The sequence below is a fragment of the Podarcis filfolensis genome (assembly GCF_964270895.1).
Source record: "Podarcis filfolensis genome assembly, chromosome: 5".
NCBI classification, from domain to species: domain Eukaryota; kingdom Metazoa; phylum Chordata; class Lepidosauria; order Squamata; family Lacertidae; genus Podarcis; species Podarcis filfolensis.
Window position 1 is genome coordinate 48,356,974 of NC_139608.1, and position 18,912 is coordinate 48,375,885.

General features: G+C 39.3%; 1 protein-coding gene across 4 annotated transcripts in view; it reads left to right on the top strand.

The window, feature by feature from the left end:
• VTI1A (vesicle transport through interaction with t-SNAREs 1A) overlaps positions 1-18,912 on the top strand; it is a 239,628-nt gene that overhangs the window by 58,546 nt on the left and 162,170 nt on the right. The gene's annotated exons all lie outside the window — the stretch shown is intronic.

Genomic DNA, 18,912 nt, shown 5'->3' on the forward strand with positions numbered 1-18,912 from the left:
TTTGATTATTATTGATAACTCAGTCAGTACTTGTGAACATGTATTTTATGTTTCAGAGGAAACACAGCTGTCAAATTTCCAATATCTTTATATGGAAAAGTTTACCCAAAGTCTTGCAGCATTTCATGTATTATGTACTTAAACGTGAAGCAAATGCTGGGATACAAAGAGACCAACTTAACTTTTATTCAAATCTTCAAGCTATGACCAGGCAAGCAAGCTCTAACAAAGTGAACTGAACAGAGACTTATAGCACCTGCCAGACATGTTTGACACACCTGGTGTTATACCATCCCAGAGAGGCTTATATAACACTTTAGAGATCAGCATTAACTGTGGTACCTTTTCATTACAGACTTGGTGCAAAATTACTGTGTGTACTCTTTCCTTCTCACTTTTTCATAGGAAATTACAAAGGGTCTCTGATAACTTAAAGTGCTTTCTTTCACCTCCCCCATGTGTACACTTGCTTCCAGTGTCTACCATACCTGTATCCAGAGCTGGCCCAACGTTAGGCAGGGTGAGGCCACTGCTTCAAGTGGTAATAGCCTGCCAGGTGAAACGCCTGTTGGGGCCATGCCTGCCCTGCCAGCCATGCTGTCTGTGCCACTACCAGTGGTGCCGATTTTGGGCAAGATCACTTCCATTTTGAGTGAGATCTTTTCCCAAATTGGTGCACTGTTGCCCAAAATTGGCACCAATGGCAGTGCTGCTTCTTAACCAGTGGTGAATGAGACAGATCGCTTGGTGGTAGCAGATGGCTGTACCACATACCAGATGCATATGCATTCCTTCTGGATTATGGTATGACATATGTTCGTAACACTTTCAGTAGCCAGTTTTAGTCAACGTGAGTCTCTGTGTTGCAGATTTCACCATTCTGCCAGTTAAAGCACTTGGACTTTCAAAAAAACTTTTGACACCTCACCAAAGACAAATTTATGGTGCTACCAGACTTGAAATACCGTGTATAATTCTGTTTTCCTCACCTCAGAAAAGATAAATTCAGGACAAACAAAAGAATGCACTTCTTCAGATAGCACTGTGGAATTCACTGCTACAACAGGCAGTGATGGCCATCAACCTAGGTGGCTTTAAAAGATGATTGGGCAAATTCATGAAGGGTAAGGCTATCAGTGACTACTAGTCATGATAGCTATGTTCTGCCTCCACTGTCAGAGGCAGTATGCCTTTGAAATCCAGTTGCTAGTAATCGCAAGTGAGATGAGTGCCGTTGATCTCAGGTTCTTCTTGTGGCTTCAGTGCCCATGTGGTTGGCCACTGTGAGAACAGGAAGCTGAAACAGATGGGTCTTTGGCCTGATCCAGCCTGCTGCTAAGTTCTTAGCATTATAAAACTATCAGGCCTGAAGTTTGACAACCATCGGATACATTGTTAAATAAGCAGCCGAAACATAAGTAAAACAACAGACACTTATTGCAAAGACCTATTTAACTAGCTGGGAAAGTGTATTGGAACCAATATGCTGTTGATTGCATCCAGAAAGTGAAGGTAATGTGTGCCTGCCATATCTCAACAGGAATGCTACTCCACATAACAGAATGGCCACACTAACAGCCCTGCTCTGAGTTACTGCAGAGCAGGCTTATGAGATATTTGGAACTTGCCGCAGGAACCTTTTCTCCAACCACAGTGATGCCCATAGAAAACCCTTAAGCAAAATCTGAGTTCATCAGCATTCTCCCTCCCTGCGGTTTCCAGGAGCTGCTATTCAGAAGCATACTGGGTACAACAGCGGAAGTAGAACATAGTCATCAGGATTAGCAGATATTGCTAGCCTTACCTTCATGTATTTGTCTAAATGCACGTTAAAGGCATCCAAGTTTCAGAAAACCGTTTTCATGCCGGATTTGTAAACTGCATTGATATGCAGAATGGTGCTCTCCCATGGCAAATTCTTAGTTAATGTTTGCTAATTCCGCATAGCATTATATGTATTTTTTTTATTTTAAAAAATCTACAATGCATGACTTCTACCTACAAAATCTCATAACACAAGAAACCAATTAGTCTCTGAAGTGCCAGAGCATTCTTTGTCTGTGATGGGAGCATTGTTTCCGTGTGCACAGATTCCAGTAGAAATAGGCATCTCAAGATGTCTGTTGCATTATCATGTTTTAATAGAAAACCTCGATGATAAAAGGATGCAAAGGTCAGCAAGTTCAAACATCCACAGCTGGCTATGTTCTTAAGGCAAGATCCTCAACACATTAACCTCCACAGATTAAGGCTGCAGTCCTAAACACCCTTGTAAGGGGTTGAGTTTCAGTGAACAGAATGGGACCTACTTCCAGGTAAACATGCTTGGGATTTTGCTATAAGGATTATAGCTGTACTAAGATTTGGAAAGTAAAGCAGCTGAAGCTTTGTCAAAGCTTGTTTGTTGCACTTATTCATATCAATAGGACCGCTGTAGAATAGATAGTTTCTGGTTACTGCTGGAATTTTTCTTAGTAAGAATGGATGAGCAGCCCACAATCTGGTTCCTAGTATTCCAGCAGAGGTGGCCTCTCCCATCCTCAAATCCTGCCAGAGGGGGTAACAAAAGGACTGTCTTTGCCCTATGTGGAGTGGGAAGAGAAGGAAAAGGCAAAGCAACTTGGTGAGCTGTTCACTATTTCACTCCCAGTATTCCAACTGAGGTGGCCTTTCCTCCCTCGACTGCCACCACAGGGCTTCTCAAGAACCCTCTTGAGACAAGTCTCAGCACACCCATTTTGGGCTTGTCTTTGCTGTTTTATTATATAGTTTTAATATATTTTTTTATGTAAGCTGCTTTGTGAGGTTAGTTCAAAAAGCGGTACTTAGTTATCATGTATAAATAGCAGTATGTCTGTGGAAGCCTCTGTATGAGACAACTCATTATTTGAAATATTAAGGAAATGCTTCTTGCGTTAGTTAGCTCCATTACAAGCTAACATTTCTTGTGGTACAATAGGGTTTGAGCTTTGAATGTTAAGGTTCTTTCCCAGTGAAGGCCCACCCCTCTCATGCCAACATTAGAGAACACCAAAGCAACAGCACATGGGCAATTATGTTTCTTTAAGTTTCAGTATTTGTGCATATGGCTTCTGATTCTGAGGGAGTAGAGAAGTGCCCACAGCATGCTCTGAAAAATCCAAGTGTGCTCACAGGCCCTAAAGATGGACAACCCTTGTTATAGCCTATGTGTCCTACTGATAAGCTGTTGGAGCAGAGGAAAGGCAATTTTTTAATGCACTGTCTATAACTGGTCAGTGTATGTCATTAGTAATGTAGTAATATTTAAACAATACCATTAACTAAATATAAAATTTGGAAAGAAATCCCCAGTACTTAGCTATACCCTTTTTAAGTGGGACTTAATTGGGAAGCTTGGTGAAAGATATTATTAACACAGGGAAGGGTGAACCAAGCCATTTTGCAAGCTGTTCATATTGTGTTGACTTTCATAGTGTTTGCTAATGAGGACTCAAACATTATGGCATTCTAATAATAGTTACATATCTGAGCCTGCATTTTCAGAAGGTTGCTAAGGCCGCTTAAACTTCCATATACTTCCTGTTCAGCTTAACACACTGCAACACAATTTGGGTATTGAAAATCTGGGCCCATATTTCAATTGCCTAGTGCTTGGAAGCTGCTCCTATATTTGCACTTAATTCCTGTTTGATTCATCTGTAATGAATTATTCATACATGCATGTGTGAATACTATATAGGAAGCATTTCATTAGTGAAACGGGACCTCTGAGATTGGGGTACATTCTGATATTTCTTCCTTGGGTATTTCTTTGATATGCCAAAGAAGGGATATCTCTGCTAAAATCTTAATCCAAATTTTTTGCATGGAGAACAGTTGTTAGGCAGCTGCCAGACACTGTCAGTTTTTAAAAAATGTTCTATTTCCCATTCTAGGTTAGATATTTACTGTTCATACCCATGTTTCTCTGCTACTGTTTTATTTTAAAGCCGGTTTGTTTCAGAAATGCATATTGTCAAGTTCTAGATGGCATTTGTCAGCTTCCTTTTAATCCATAGCAGCACAATATGAGAGGGGTATAAGTGATACCTTTCTCTTTTTTTGCCTTCCCATATAATAAGAAAAGTAGAATAACACTGTTTCATTTTTTTATTTTAAAAAAACCCAGCCTATTTGGTAGGGGCAATTTAGACTGCTATCCTCTATTCATTTACTTAACTGGGAGAAACCCTATTGAGCTCAATAAGACTCACTTTTGAGTAGTTACAAATGGGATTATGCTACGAGTTTCTTTTACTTATTGATCTATGGGCACTTCCAGACTGTCAAAATTTTCAAGTTGGATCACATTGCAGGCAATGACCAATTTAGGCATGTCTGAATGACACACAATTGTGCACACGCATATGGCGCCGAACCCAGAACTAGTCCCAAAACATCATAAAGACGTCATGAAAGGGAGCAGAATAGAGACAGTGCAGGCTTATGCGCATTCCACCAACATGCGCTGGGCTCTGGAACAGAACTCTCACGCAACACGAGGACTGTCTGTACTGGCAAACTCTGGATTGTACAATTACAGTTGGTTGGGAGACCTTGTGCAACAACTCTGCTTCCTCCAAAGAGCTGGTATTTAGCAGTAAGGAAAGTGACAGAGAAATGCATTAGAAAGTGTGGGATAACATTTGCTTGACGCAACATGGCCTTAACCACCCACAGATGAATAAGAGTTTTAGCTTTACTTCTATTTTTTGAGAAGGGAGCATCTTCAGTGTTTTAGTTAGTAGGCATTGGCTCATATTTTTGTTCCTTTGGAAACTCTATTTTTCCTTCTCCTTTGCTTATGGCAAAGTGGGGGTATTTTAAGAAGTGTTAAGCTTGTGAGAGTGGGAAAACATTGCTCCACTCACAGAGGTGCCTCCAATTATTTTTGGCAATTGTTCCTGCTCACTACCTGCAGTTTTCTGGAATGTCTCCAAAAGCGTATCTGGATATTTGGGGAAAGTTCAGGGGGTTGCAGTGGCAAGGAGAGGTGGGATACTTCGGTTATGCAAACAACCTTACAACTTCCTCTTGGGCTAACAGTTTCCGCAACTGTTTTAACACACATTTTCTTCTGCAAATACACACCAAACTTGCCCCTCAAGCACTCATATATGTCTGGACTTCAGCAAAGGAATTTAATTATTACATTTTGGATTACTAAATGCTTGTCATGCATATTCCTCCATGGAGAAAATATCCTAAGAAATAATTTGAAATAGCAAGGAAAAACATTGCAATCATCAGACTTAAAAAGTCAACTTTTAAAAGTTTTATTTGATAATAGTAGCTCTCTATTGCAATAGTTTAAAATGTGTGATACAATGGGCACATTTGCACAGAACACTAGTCATGTTTTAACTTTATGTGCACAAGCCTCAGGTTTGTATACTCTCCTCCCATGCAGCTGTAATAAGGAGGAGGAAAAAGCCAGCTGCATTTTCAGCTTATTTTACTTTAGCCAGTTCCTGGGTTGTCATCATTTTCAACCATGATCCTGGTTGATACAAGACGAGAAGCCAGAAATCAATTGAAGTGCTGCTGAATCCTAGTTTATTCTTCCTGTCCCCATGGGCTGGGGGCAGGACAGGCAGGGGAGGACCAAAGAAGTCCGGGCTTTGCATAGGCTCAATTTGCTGTGAACATAGCACTATGGTATGGCTTAGTCTTACATGCAAATGCTGTCAAGTGTACTTTGGGCATATCTGATCTATAAGTTGGCTGTTGGAACATCTAAAGGATTTTCTTAGGATTATTGATACTGAATCCTTAAAAATACACTTTTTGGAATACCAGCCTGAATTTACAACTCTGAATTCTTTTGGTACACCAGAGAGGAAAGATATGGTTATCTTTTTGAAACGTTCATAGCACATCTTGTAAAATATTTTGAATTTGGTTTGGCCAACTTTTGAGATTGAAATTTGGGACATATTTATCCATTCTTTGGCATTTGTATGACAGAAAAAGATAGTGAGCAGTCAAAGCAGGTAGTAGAATACAACATTCCAATTTACTTTCTGATGCCAAACTCATGACCCTGTTGCATTGCACTTTACTTTCTTTAAAAAAGGAATCGGCTTCAGATTTTCTTTTGAGTCAGACTTTTAATATTGAGGAATTCTTCTTTTACTTGGTGTTTATGTATTTTCTTAGGTGAGTACACAGAACATTCACAGCATGAGTTCTTGTTGGACTAGGACTCTGTGTGCCACTTAGATCAAGTGGAAAACTTGACTGGCTTAGGTTAGTGGGGGGAAATACATTTTGCTTTTTTGTTCTTCATGTTTGAAGCCTTTAACCTCTATTTCCTGTTGGGCTAACAATGTTTTCCTCCATTTGCACAAAAGAACAAAGTTTAGCATTAAAAAATTATTTGTATAGGAACACATCCTCTTCCAAGTGAAGCCTGGTTCAAAAGCATTCTTGTGTCATGGTGGATCATCATTCAAGTGCTGTACTTTGTTATGCTTTTGCATTTGGAGACTCGAAGATCTCAAGTTATACTTACTTGTGTACCTAATGAATAAAGAACAATGAAAAAACCCTCCTGTCTCTGAGCTGCACAAGAAAATTGATGTTTGAGAATAATATAGCCTTGATTGAACATATTAGAGTGTTTCTGGTCACGTCTCCCTTGTTTTTCCTGGCATAATCTTGTCTATCTAGTGCAGATACAGTGGTACCTCGGGTTACATAGGCTTCAGGTTACATAGGCTTCAGGTTACATACTCCGCTAACCCAGAAATAGTGCTTCAGGTTAAGAACTTTGCTTCAGAATAAGAACAGAAATTGGGCTCCGGCGGCACGGTTTAAGATTAAGAACAGTTTCAGGTTAAGAGCGGACCTCCAGAACGAATTAAGTACTTAACCCGAGGTACCATTGTATTTGATTTTATAGTAATAGTTGAAATGAACCATCATCTAGACATGCACATACCATCCTGTGTACAACCATGTTTTTTTCTGAAAGTGATACAGAAGGATTTGTTTCACAAGCTTCTTCACAGGGCTGCAGGGCTATTCTCTCTTCCCACCTCCTAAAAATACCCCTTAAAATCAAACCTCTCACACCAAATCTCCACACTAATTCTTAAACTTGCGAAAGTGCAAGGGAAGTTTGTAGGCAAGAAAGAACATCAATAAAGAATGAATAAAATGGATTCCTGCTGGATCTTGCCAGGGGCCATGTGGTACAATTTGCAATTTCTGTTATGATAGCAATATCCCTCCCCTGCTGTTTGCTTTCCTTCCAAAATCTGCCATGCAGTTTCTGGGCATGGAGGTCATATTTAGCTATCAATACCCATTTATATGTCTACTATAAATTTGTGCAATCCCACTTATTAAAAAAGAATCTCAGTCCATGACAATGACCACATATTGTGCCATGTTTTCCTACCTCTGTGAGAAAATCTCTGGGAAGTCGTGCATGCCCCTATGGTGACCAAGAAATTAAGATCCAGCCACTTCCATTAATGTGGTTTCAACTACCACTTGAAGATGGCTATCACAATATTTGTTTAGCATATTAAAACCAAAAGAAGGTTTTTCAAATATTTCCAGCTTCTGTAGTTGTAAACATCTTGCTGTTAATCTTTCTTTAAACTGTGCATATTTTATGGGTATTTTCCAGAGAATAAAGAACTGTCCCACATATTTAACCACCTAGGACAGGGTTGGGGGTGTTTTTAGCCGAAATACTACATTCCATCATGGCAGTGGTTCCCAATTAGCTAAATACTACAGACCCCCTGTTTCTCAAAAGCCAAGAAATGGACCCCCTACTCTTGAAAATGTTGATATCTCTGTGGTGGTTTTCGTTATGTACCCTCCAACATGTCCCAACGCAAAACCAGGATATGCCTCTTCCTGCACAAGTCACGTGACCCATGAGACATTATGGCACCCCAAAATGCATGTTTTTGGGTGCCAAGATCTCAGGCGTTTTTGGGCACCATGCTGTCATGTGAGAACATGCCCCCCCAAACGGAGTGTGTGCCACAGACCCCCTGAGTGGGTTGTTCATATCCCCTGGGGTCCACAGACCACCAGTTGCAATCAGTGCATCATGAGCAGCCCTCCAAGGTCTGCATGCCTATGGTGTGCAGGGCCAGAGGCAAGTGGACAGAGCAATGGATATGACTCTTTGTACAGTAGTCAACATTCCAGCAACGCAAAAGCCAGAGGCTTTTAAACATCCACAACTGGAGGGAACAGGACCAGTGAAGGACTTGAGATGCCTCAAGGGCTGCATGTGATTCCCCAGGTCTGAAGTTATCCACTCATGTTGTAAGGTTTGATATAAAGGAACTTGATTCTGCTGAAGCAAAGTAGCATTCAGTCAGGTTTACTACCTGGATGGAACACATCTTGGAATCCTATATTCCCTTCCTTGAGTTTCGTAATGGAAGGAAGTGAGGATATAAATCAAACAAACAGGCATGGCAGTAAAACCAGGTTTATCTCCAAGTATATACAACACAGAGCTGTAGACAATCCTGGCTCTATGATGAACCTATATGAAATATAAAAATACATGTTTCCAAATTGCAGTTTAGAAAGTATATCTCTGGCTTAGTAATACTAAGCTTCCTTTAAAAACTGTTAGAAAATAGACCCAGCATAGTATTTTGACTTTTGCACCTTGTATTATTTTTGTATCATATGAAAATCCAGTGTTTTTAAAAGATCTCTGAAGATTAAATGTGCCCTCTTTTTACCTATGTCACATTTATGTATGGATACAAAATAGGCATTAGTATCCAGAATTGTTGACCCTTGAGATCTAATATTGACCTCAGTCAGTATTAACTTTTCAGATCGATAAATGCTGTTATTGACCTCAAAGGAAGTCAATACTGCTTGTTAATTTGCAAAGTATAACTGCAACGAAATGCTACACATTTTGTTCTTCATTATCACCCTATTTATATCTGTTTTTAACATCATCTTTTTCACCACCTAGAAAGTGTAATGTCGAAACATTTCAATTCCAGTTACAATAAGGGTTGAAGAGAGATTTGTATTGCATAATATGGAACAAGAGAAGAGAAGAACATGTTTCCCCTAGCATGAAAATAATACCAGTTCTATACCACTGTGGTGTTTTCCCTCTTTAAGGGGAGTTCAGTTACTTTTTCTCTGATACAATTTAGAACAAAGTATATTTCAGCTGCCAAAACACACACTTCTTCATAAAACTATAATGGATGAGTGAGCTAATCCTGAACTAACTGGAAACAATTCTTTAAATCATTATTGAACAGTAGATTTTTATCTGTTTAGATAACAATGGCAGGTGTGTAAATGAAGATGTTACTATACAGAAGTTCGAAGGGAATGTTGTGATTCAAATTGTATTTAATTGCAATATCTTAGGTTGGTTTTAGTGCTGTGTCTAGTTTTGTTACATGCAAACATAAATGTTAAATCATGCATGTCTTGATGTATGTTAAATTTTATTCCAGTATTCAAATGCCCAAACAACATTATTTCACATTTATCAGTTTGCTATTTCAATTCTAAATTCTGATAAATGATTTATAGGCTGATACTAAAGTCAGCTACTTGGAAGCCAATGCTGTCAATTTCAGTGAGAGTTGTTTTCAAAAGTGCTAATTTCTAGATAGATATAATCTTAATCCCACTTCCTGTTTGATAGACTCTAACTGGCACACAAAACAAACAAAAATGATTCTGCTTTATAAAGTAATAAACTTGTGTGAAGGGTCTTGGGGGAACAGACTTTGCTTTTATACAATCTTCCTTTCATCTGTTAACATGACACTAAGAAAGCTCAAACATTGTGTTGTTAAATTCCACCATGTAGGTTGGTTTTTGATAGCTACTGATATCTTATACCAACCTCTTTAGCGAACAAGCAGATGCAAAAGACAGGAAATGATTATTGCTCTTGGACCGGGTTGAGAAAGGGGAGCAAGCTCATCCCTACCCATTAGTTCCAGACACTTTACAGAAGCCAAACAAGGGTAATCTTAGAAGGCCTGGTACCAAATTCTGCTTCTCCATACTCCTGCCCAGCTTTCTGCTTGGCACATTTGACAAGCTTGGGTGGAGAGTTGGGTGAGGTCAGAAACTGGAATGCTTAATGAAGTGGGGAGTGGGAGAATCATCACTAGGGTTTTAGCTCTGTAATTCTTCAACTTTTTTGGCTGATTGAACACTCGCTAACATCTTATCCCAGCTTGCTTGCTGTATTGCCACTCCCTCCATGGACACTGTATTCGTATTGTGAAAAAGTACCTGGTGGCCTTAGAACCGATTTTGGTGTCTATAAAATGCAGGACATCCAACTACTATCTCTATGCTGGATGCGATAAATGTAGAACCCAGTTGTGATCAAGACTGCCTAGTCGTCTTTATGGCCCATCAATAATATTGTACTGCAATGGCAGCAAATGTGGTACAGTAGACACCTAAATATCTAGGCTTCCATATTTTGTCATAGGGAAAATTTTCTTTAACTTTTACGGGGTTGGCTATATAAATGCAGATGAAAAACAGAGAAAGGATGGTAAAGCAAAGCATTTCCTGTTGATGAACAGGTTTCTTCTTTTGAAGGTCACTTAGTCCAAGAAGGAAGGAAAAATATACCTTTAACAACGATCATCCCCACCCGCAGTCTCTTCATGCTAAGCTGAACAATCTATTCAACTTTTTGAGATAGAGGAGCAAAGCTACATGGCTTCCATTACACTTTCTATATCTTAAAGTGATTGAAATAATTTGTTTTCAGTCTGAAACTAATTAGCATTCAAGGTCAGGCTCACACCACTTTAATTTATTGCTTAAGTACATTTGTACTTTTCATTGCTGCTTCAAGAAGATCCTTGTTGGAATTGTAGGTTTGTATTCTATTTCACCAAGAGGAGCTGGCTTTATAAAGGTGTTGGTTTGCTTGCTTTATAGGTCAGGTATTTATGTTGACAACAGTGGTACTGGAAAGGATGACATGCTTCAGAGACTTTTGAAATTACTTCAGAATTTAGATTATTAGTGGCACTTTTGCCTTTGCATTCCTTCTTGAGGGAAAAATCCAGTCAATTAATTTTCTCAAAGATGTGAATAATAAAACATGGATGTGAAGTTTCACTGAACTAGAAATGAGCAGTACCTTTTGGGTCATAGTTTATAATGCACAATTTAGTACTCTCTTCCTTCTTCTGCACTGGGAGATTAGTGAAAAATAAGCTGTGTAAATTAAGTTTATTGCAACATTATCTTCAGATGTACAGCAGTGAAGATTATATTGAGTGATAGCAGTTGAGTGGATTTTGTATAAAAAGAATTATCACATAAAACCACATTCTGAATAAAAATATTGCTCAAAGTTCCTCTTATATCATTTTATTAAAAGTTCTAGTCAAACACATTGCAAGAGTTTGGGAGAAGGAGCCATACTTAAGATAAATACAACCTATTAGCTAATGGGAATCCTACTGCCATCCTGTGCAGATCTTGTACCTTGCATGCTTACAATGGTCTGATATAGTTGACTCCTATGCTGCTTAAAAGCTCCGCATTCACATTTGCGAAGAAAGGACCCAAACTGGCAACCACGTCACCTGCATTCACATGGAACACAACATCCCTTGGTTCAGCGATACATGTATAAGCAGAATGGAGCCCAAGTGAATGGTAGCCCACAGGAGTTTGCTACCATTTTGTTACCTCTCCACTAATCCTAGCTTGTTATGTCTTATAAACCAACTGTGGTTTAAAACAAACTGGTTGGCTTCAGAGTAAGCCAACTTCAAGCTGTGGTAATGAAGCTGGCTTGATATCTGCTTCATATGACACAACAAGCGAGTGAGAAGTGGGATTTGGAAGTGTGAAATCAATTTTTTCTTCCAGCTACATGGGGTGAGGGGTGGGGAGCACATGTACAAGCAAAGCCTCAGGCTGACCTTCCTGCTCTTGCACATAGTGCTAGGCCTCTTATGTGCTAACTAAACGAGTCAGGAAGTCCATGGCTATTCTCTAGTCTAGCTGTTGAAGCTCTACAGCAGGCATAGGCAAACTCGGCCCTCCAGATGTTTTGGGACTGCAACTCCCATCATCCCTAGCTAACAGGGCCAGTGGTCAGGGATGATGGGAGTTGTAGTCCCAAAACATCTGGAGGGCCGAGTTTGCCTATGCCTGCTCTACAGAATAAGGAATCAATTGATACAATCCAGAGCAGGAATTAAAAGTGGCGTGCCTCTTGAATTTGGGCTGTTTCTAGTTCCCAAATTCAGTTCCTAAGGCTTTTTCTCCCACAGCAGCTTTAGGTTCCTGTTCAAATATTAACTATAATCTCTCTCTCTCTCATGCAAATCTTATTTACAGCATTTGTACGCCACCCAATAGAGAGTGTGTAGGGCAGTGGTTACAGTGTCTGACTAGGACTGGACTAAAATGTCCATTCACCCGTGAAGCTCACAGAGTGACCTTGGTCCATTCCCCAACTCTCTACCTAACCTACCTCACAGGGCTGTTGTGAAGTTAAAATGTAGGGAAAAGCCCTGTATCTTCTCTTGAGCTCTTTTGAGGCAAGGCAGGATATACATTAAATAAATATATTGACTTACTATGAAACATGAAAACTCAACTACAATAAATGATATCATTTTTTAAAAAAACTTTAAAAATCATCAGCAGTTAAAACAGCATAAGACTGTAGGAAGCATTACTAAAAGCAGGTGTAAAATTGAGTGGATTGTTGTCTTCTTGCTTTGTTCTCATTGACACGGTAAAAGCCATTTAACTTCAGCGCAATGTGCTACTTAAATGACATTAATCAGTTGCGACCCTCGTGACCTTCCCTGACTTAAAAACTTGGAGGGGCGAAAGAAAAGTGAGCCTAAGCTTCCTTATATGGAGCTTCTATCCTGGTAGCAGCAGCTCTCCAGGTTTTCAGATAGGATAATTTCCCACCCCCTACTTGGAGATTTGAGAAATTGACCCTGGGACCTTGTGGATGTAAGGCATGTGCTTGAACACTGAGTGGACCTGACACTAAAGTTGGCATGTGAAATAGTTCTGTGTCAAATCATTTTAACAACTAATTTGAAGGCGGGGGGAGTTGTTTTGATGAAGGTGGGAGGAATGGTTGAATTGTTTTGATTAATAATTTGGATGGAAATTGCCATTCTCTGGGGTGGGAGAAATCAGGAAATTAGTCAGGTATTCATTGATCAAAGAGCTGCTGGTGAAGAAGGTGAAGAATGGATGAACTAATCCAACTTGATTAAATTGTTTTTCTTTGCATAAGCTATGAATGTCCTCGTGGTAGAAAAATAATAATAAAAAGAGTCTCTTCCTAGGGGGTTGGCTGTGATTGCTCCAAAATCTTTGCAGAGGTTCATGGGGAACCTCTTCCAAGTTGTCCTTTTTGTAAACTAAAATGCTCAATTCTTTACTAGTTTTTTGATAAGGAAGTTATCAAACTTTGATAAGGAAGTTATCACTTTGATTTGCTTTACTGTTTCTTTTCCATCTTTATTAACATCTTTTAAAGATTGGAATACTAGGCATAATATATGCAATGTACTTATTGGTCACTCCTACCTTCAGTTACCTATCAGTTGGAAGACCAGCCCTAGTCCATATAATCTAGTTGCCTTTCAAGAGCTATATTGGCCCAATTCATACGACCATCTAAATTAGTAATGCATGATCTTTGCTTATTCTAATATGAATCAAACTGATCAGCACCTGGACTGATGTATGAATAGGAATTTAGTTATCCAACAGTATATCAACATAGTTTTTAAAGTGCATATTTTAAAAGAAATGATGTCCAGAAATCCAAATGCTGCAAATAAAAATACATATTTAATCATGTCTTAAAATGTGATTAATGTGGAAGTGGGATGGAATGGATTTATGAGTGAATAAGAATGAAAAGAATGAAGACCAAAAATATTGACTTACCTCTTAACTAGCTACTACTTGAAAGGGCTGATTGTGTGGATCTCTGCTGTGGAGAGCAGCCACTTTTGGGCACAGGAGTCTATTTCCAGCATGGATTAAAATAGTTATACATTTGTGTGTTTGCAGTGGTATGCCATAAGTTGAATCCAGCTTGTGTGGCAATTTTACAATGCTGGCTCATTTTGAAGTCAAAATGACATGAAATGAATTTTGATCTGTTGCTATGTGACCAATTGCCATGTGAATTTACAGTTCGTCAAAAGTTTTTCTGACAATTCAAGTACAGAATGTTTATTGGATCATATCGGTCTAGGTGAAGACAGGAGTGCCTGGCGTGCTCTGCCTGGCGTGCTCTGGTCCATGGGGTCACGAAGAGTCGGACACGACTAAACGACTAAACAACACAACAACATTGGTCTAGGTGCCTGGTGACACGTCTTCAAATAATCTTAAAATGTTAGTGAGGCAAGATTATTCTCTCTCTCTCTCTCTCTCTCTCACACACACACACACACACACACATACACACACTTAAAGTTTTATATAACGAAGAAGAATGACTTCAACCCAAACTTGTCTTGAATTACTAGAAAGATATTTATTCAGCTGATGCATATGCAATACAAGGAAAGCAACTCATTTAGATATAAGTATTCAGTTTCTTATCAATTTCCATATTACAATGTATTTTTAAAATAAAAAAATTAATTGATGCATTCTATGGTAAATTTGCATAACCCCAAAATTCTGATAGCTATTATTATAATAATGCTAAATATATTTAAATGATTTTGTATTTATTCATCATCTCTCCTTTTGACTATCTCAATGTTATTCTGGCTGGGTTCACACATAAGGTGAAACTGTGGTTTTGTTAACAATAGTTAAGAATCCACACCATAGTTTTTTAAAAAAGTTTTATTATTTTTTTCAAAATGAACAGCAAAACCATGCCATTGCTCATGGTACTCACAAACACAGTAATCTTACATAGATTTTGACACAATTAGAAAATTGAAGTTTTAGCTAGACTCATGGGATGACCTTCGAGCACCTGTTGATATGAATCGGCTGCTTGAGTTAGAAGCTATCATAGTAGAATTTAAGATTTAAGATTCCCATTCTTTCAAAGCCTATGCTTCCCTTCATTCATAAATCCATTAAGGAGTCACTGTTGAGCCACTGATCAAATATGAAGATAAGGAGGGATATAGGAATTTGGGCAGAAGGTTCATTTTAATGGCTGCCACGCAACCCAGCCCACTTAAATGTCTCTAGCTTAATAGCTCTATTCTTACGAGACAATGAATGTGGTGTGGCCAAAGTTACTTTTTTCCCCAGCTGGCCCAAGTCATACCTCCAGGTTTAGAAACTTTCCATGTCAGGGACACCAAGTCAGTGTTAGGAAACAACCAGTGCTGCTCTGCAGCTGGGAGATACAAGTAGCATGATAACCAAGTTTAGAGCAGTCCACATCTAACCTTTTCAAAGTATGAAACTGCTGTAGTCTCTTTCAGTGGAACTGTGGCCTCCCATGGTTCACTCAGAATCAGTCAAAGATAGCAAAGACGTTCATCTTGTGCTTAACGGGCTGGACACACCTGCCTTTAATTACACTGTGAGTTTCCAGATGTACCATAGGCTAACATTGTTTTGAGCTTCTGCTTCTATCTGCCATCTGCTCATCACTCAATTTTTGTAGGCGTACGGTGCCACAGCTTTCTGAGGCAGGTAACAGGCTCTAACTATGACTTTTTTGTGGTCTGTGAACTCAAATATAAGAGCAAACCACAGTTAGCATGCTACAATTTGCAACCCAGTTTCAAACTGGTATCACATCCTAGTTTGTTGACCTCACACAAATCATGGCTTGTAAGCAATTAACATTAACATACATAATGGGCTCATACATTCACACGAAACCATATTCTGTTTTACAGCTGATCCCCCAGCACTTCTGTGAGCCTGGTATTTAAATCCTGACCACTCAAACCCAGCTCTAGCAGTCTGTCCACAGGATCTCAGTGAACTCTTAAGTTTTGTCTCAGTTTACATATTTGTTTCATTGGGATTTCTGCCTTTTGAACTTGTTTAAAAATTATCTTGAGATTCGCATAGTTGTTTCTATCTCTCAGGCTTGCTGCTGCTGGTGGAGTACAAACTTGATTTGTTGATTTAAAATTACCGTATGTTCTTGGTGATCTTTAATTGTGCTGTCTTGTACAGGGGATTTTATATCCAAGTTTCATCACTATAAGCAGGAGGTTCACAGGTGAAATTTCCCAGAAAATGCCCGCAGAGAGAAATGACATGTGTACAGTAACTCCTTTGAAACTGATACAATGTGAAGTCGAGAAGGGTTCAGAAATCTGCAACTTAACACTCGCTCTCACTGTAGATAAATAGCACATTGCTGTGGTCTTTCCTAAATCTCCAACAACGCCTCCAGGAATAAAGTCAAGTGGCTGCAGACTTCCATTTTTTTTTCCAGATTGATTATATTGAAAGAGCCCATTAGGAACTGATTTAAGCTAGCTTGGATGAGCGGAGTCTTAGTTTCAGCTCTTAAGGCTTTGGCTACTAAAAGTTCACTCTGTCCTGAGCATATACCAGCTCCACAGGCTATTAACTTTATTAGTGTGGAGATAAGCTGATTAGACCTTGTCAATCAAAGATGCCAATATCTCAATTGAGAGTCAGTCCGTCAGTCTCCCTCTCCCTCTCCCTCCCTCTCTGCCTTTTTGAGCATTGGAGCAGGCAACAAAGAGAGATGTGGCTTGCATCCCCATGGTTGTTACCATGCAGGGTGCAAGGGTCCTGTGATGATGTGATGACTATATTAAAGAGTACATCAATTTGTTTTTAAAGTGTTTTGATTTTTTATGGTGGCATTAAGAGAGAACATTGTGGTTGCAGCTTTACTAGAAAGCAAAGAGTTCTAGAAGGGGGAAAAAGTGTTTCTTTGAAGCCTACAGGGACTTTGAGTCTTACTGTGCCTATGGGCGCTGAAATGTTCCCATAGCCGGCATACTCTGATCCACCATCAACTTAGGTAGGATTCTTATGTTCAAATTATTCAATTATGTCAAGCGAAAGCATGCATGCATTTTTTAAATCCTCACAGATGTGTGTTTATTAAATAGAGGTATCCCTTGAGCTCCCTCCACTCCTGCTGCCCCCAGTGATTGCACGGAGAAGGTTGCACTGAGTGTTTATAGTCAATAATCTGGGAAGATTCGTTTTAAGGAAAGGTCACTTATGACTTATGAACTGTGACTGAGCATCTGGAGATAAAGTGTGGGATAAGTAGTAAATCGCAGGTATTTGCATTTCTTATTAACAGGAAGCATGAGAGAAATAGAACATGATCTTTCAAACGTTCTGCAGTATTTCCACTGTAGTCTTCATCATCTAGTTAGTAAAAGATGTACAGAGAGAGGGGGGCGAATCTGGGCTTTTGTTCTTCACATCTGTGGTTTTGCGCTCCCCATGTCTCCCTCATACATCAAATGCAAACAACAGAAGCCCATCCTTTTCTTCTGTCGCCTTATACTCACCACCCAATGAAGACTGGAGCTAAAGTGCTACTGAACTACATAGCCACAGTGGATTATCTCTTTACCAGCTATTCTTCATCCCACTATATCAATTTTTCTACTAACCACTCAGACACTTCCCTTCTGAGAAATGGTAATGGAGATGGTATTTTAGCTAGATAAATACATTATAGTGACACAAAGGAACATGCATCTGTCTTGTACCTCACTACATATGTTGGTGCTGCTTATCCTGTCTCAGTGCTTTGGGGATCCCCTCTTTTCTCTTTGGACAGCCCTAGAGAAGAATCTTACACCCTGCGCTAACAAGTTTCTAAAGACCTTGCATCCTTTTCCATAAGCACATTGGTTGCAATCCAGAACTGTACACACATATCTCAGGCATTTCATTCACTTTTATTATGCTCCACCCCTTCTAAGCTGGTTTGTGCAGAAGACTCCTGGCTGTGAAAACTATTTGGATGGGCACTATAGACTTTGCTGAATCACAACATTTTTACAATATTTATTTCCAAACAGGACTCAGAATGTAAATTTTGTAATTTTTCAGTTTGCTATTATGTTGTACCATTCAGTTGTATTACAGTGAAAGATCCCATGCCCTAGTTCTTTTGGCAAAGTATGCAATACATGATGCACATTTCTTTCTGCCTGCATGCTGGTAGTAAACAGTGGGCTTTCCTTCTGATGGCTGCTCTTGAGTAATTAGCTGGGGATGTGGGCTGGAGAGGAAGTAGTAGCAGGCATCTGACACCTTTAAGCTTATTGGATTTTCATAAGTGTATTCACAGGCTTGAATTTCCACCATTATTCCTTGGCTAGCTGTATGCAATCTGGCACTTGGAATAAATCAAAAACAATTGACAATTCATGAAATGGTGATATTTTTCTTCAAGGTATTTCACATACTGAAACCACTAAGTTATTTTTAAAAGTTTCCAACACCTAAGGCTAAATGAAAACTTTCTTTGGGACTAGGCTTGCCTTTTACTGATAATCCCTGCTTTCATTGGTTCCCTTTCCTCTTCCTGGTTTTGCTTCTATGTGGCTCTGTAATCTTGTTGCCTTATGACTTTGTATTGTAGTAGCTTTTACTACTACAATATTTTATTACATCTGAATGAGGAGTATCAAGAAGTGGTAATCATCAATAGTAATATTGATTATAGTAATGGTAATACAGTGGTACCTCGGGTTACAGACGCCTCAGGTTACAGACTCCGCTAACCCAGAAATAGTACCTCGGGTTAAGAACTTTGCTTCAGGATGAGAACAGAAATTGTGCGGCGGCAGCGGGAGGCCCCATTAGCTAAAGTGGTACCTCAGGTTAAGAACAGTTTCAGGTTAAGAACGGACCTCCAGAATGAATCAAGATTTTAACCCGAGGCTGGTT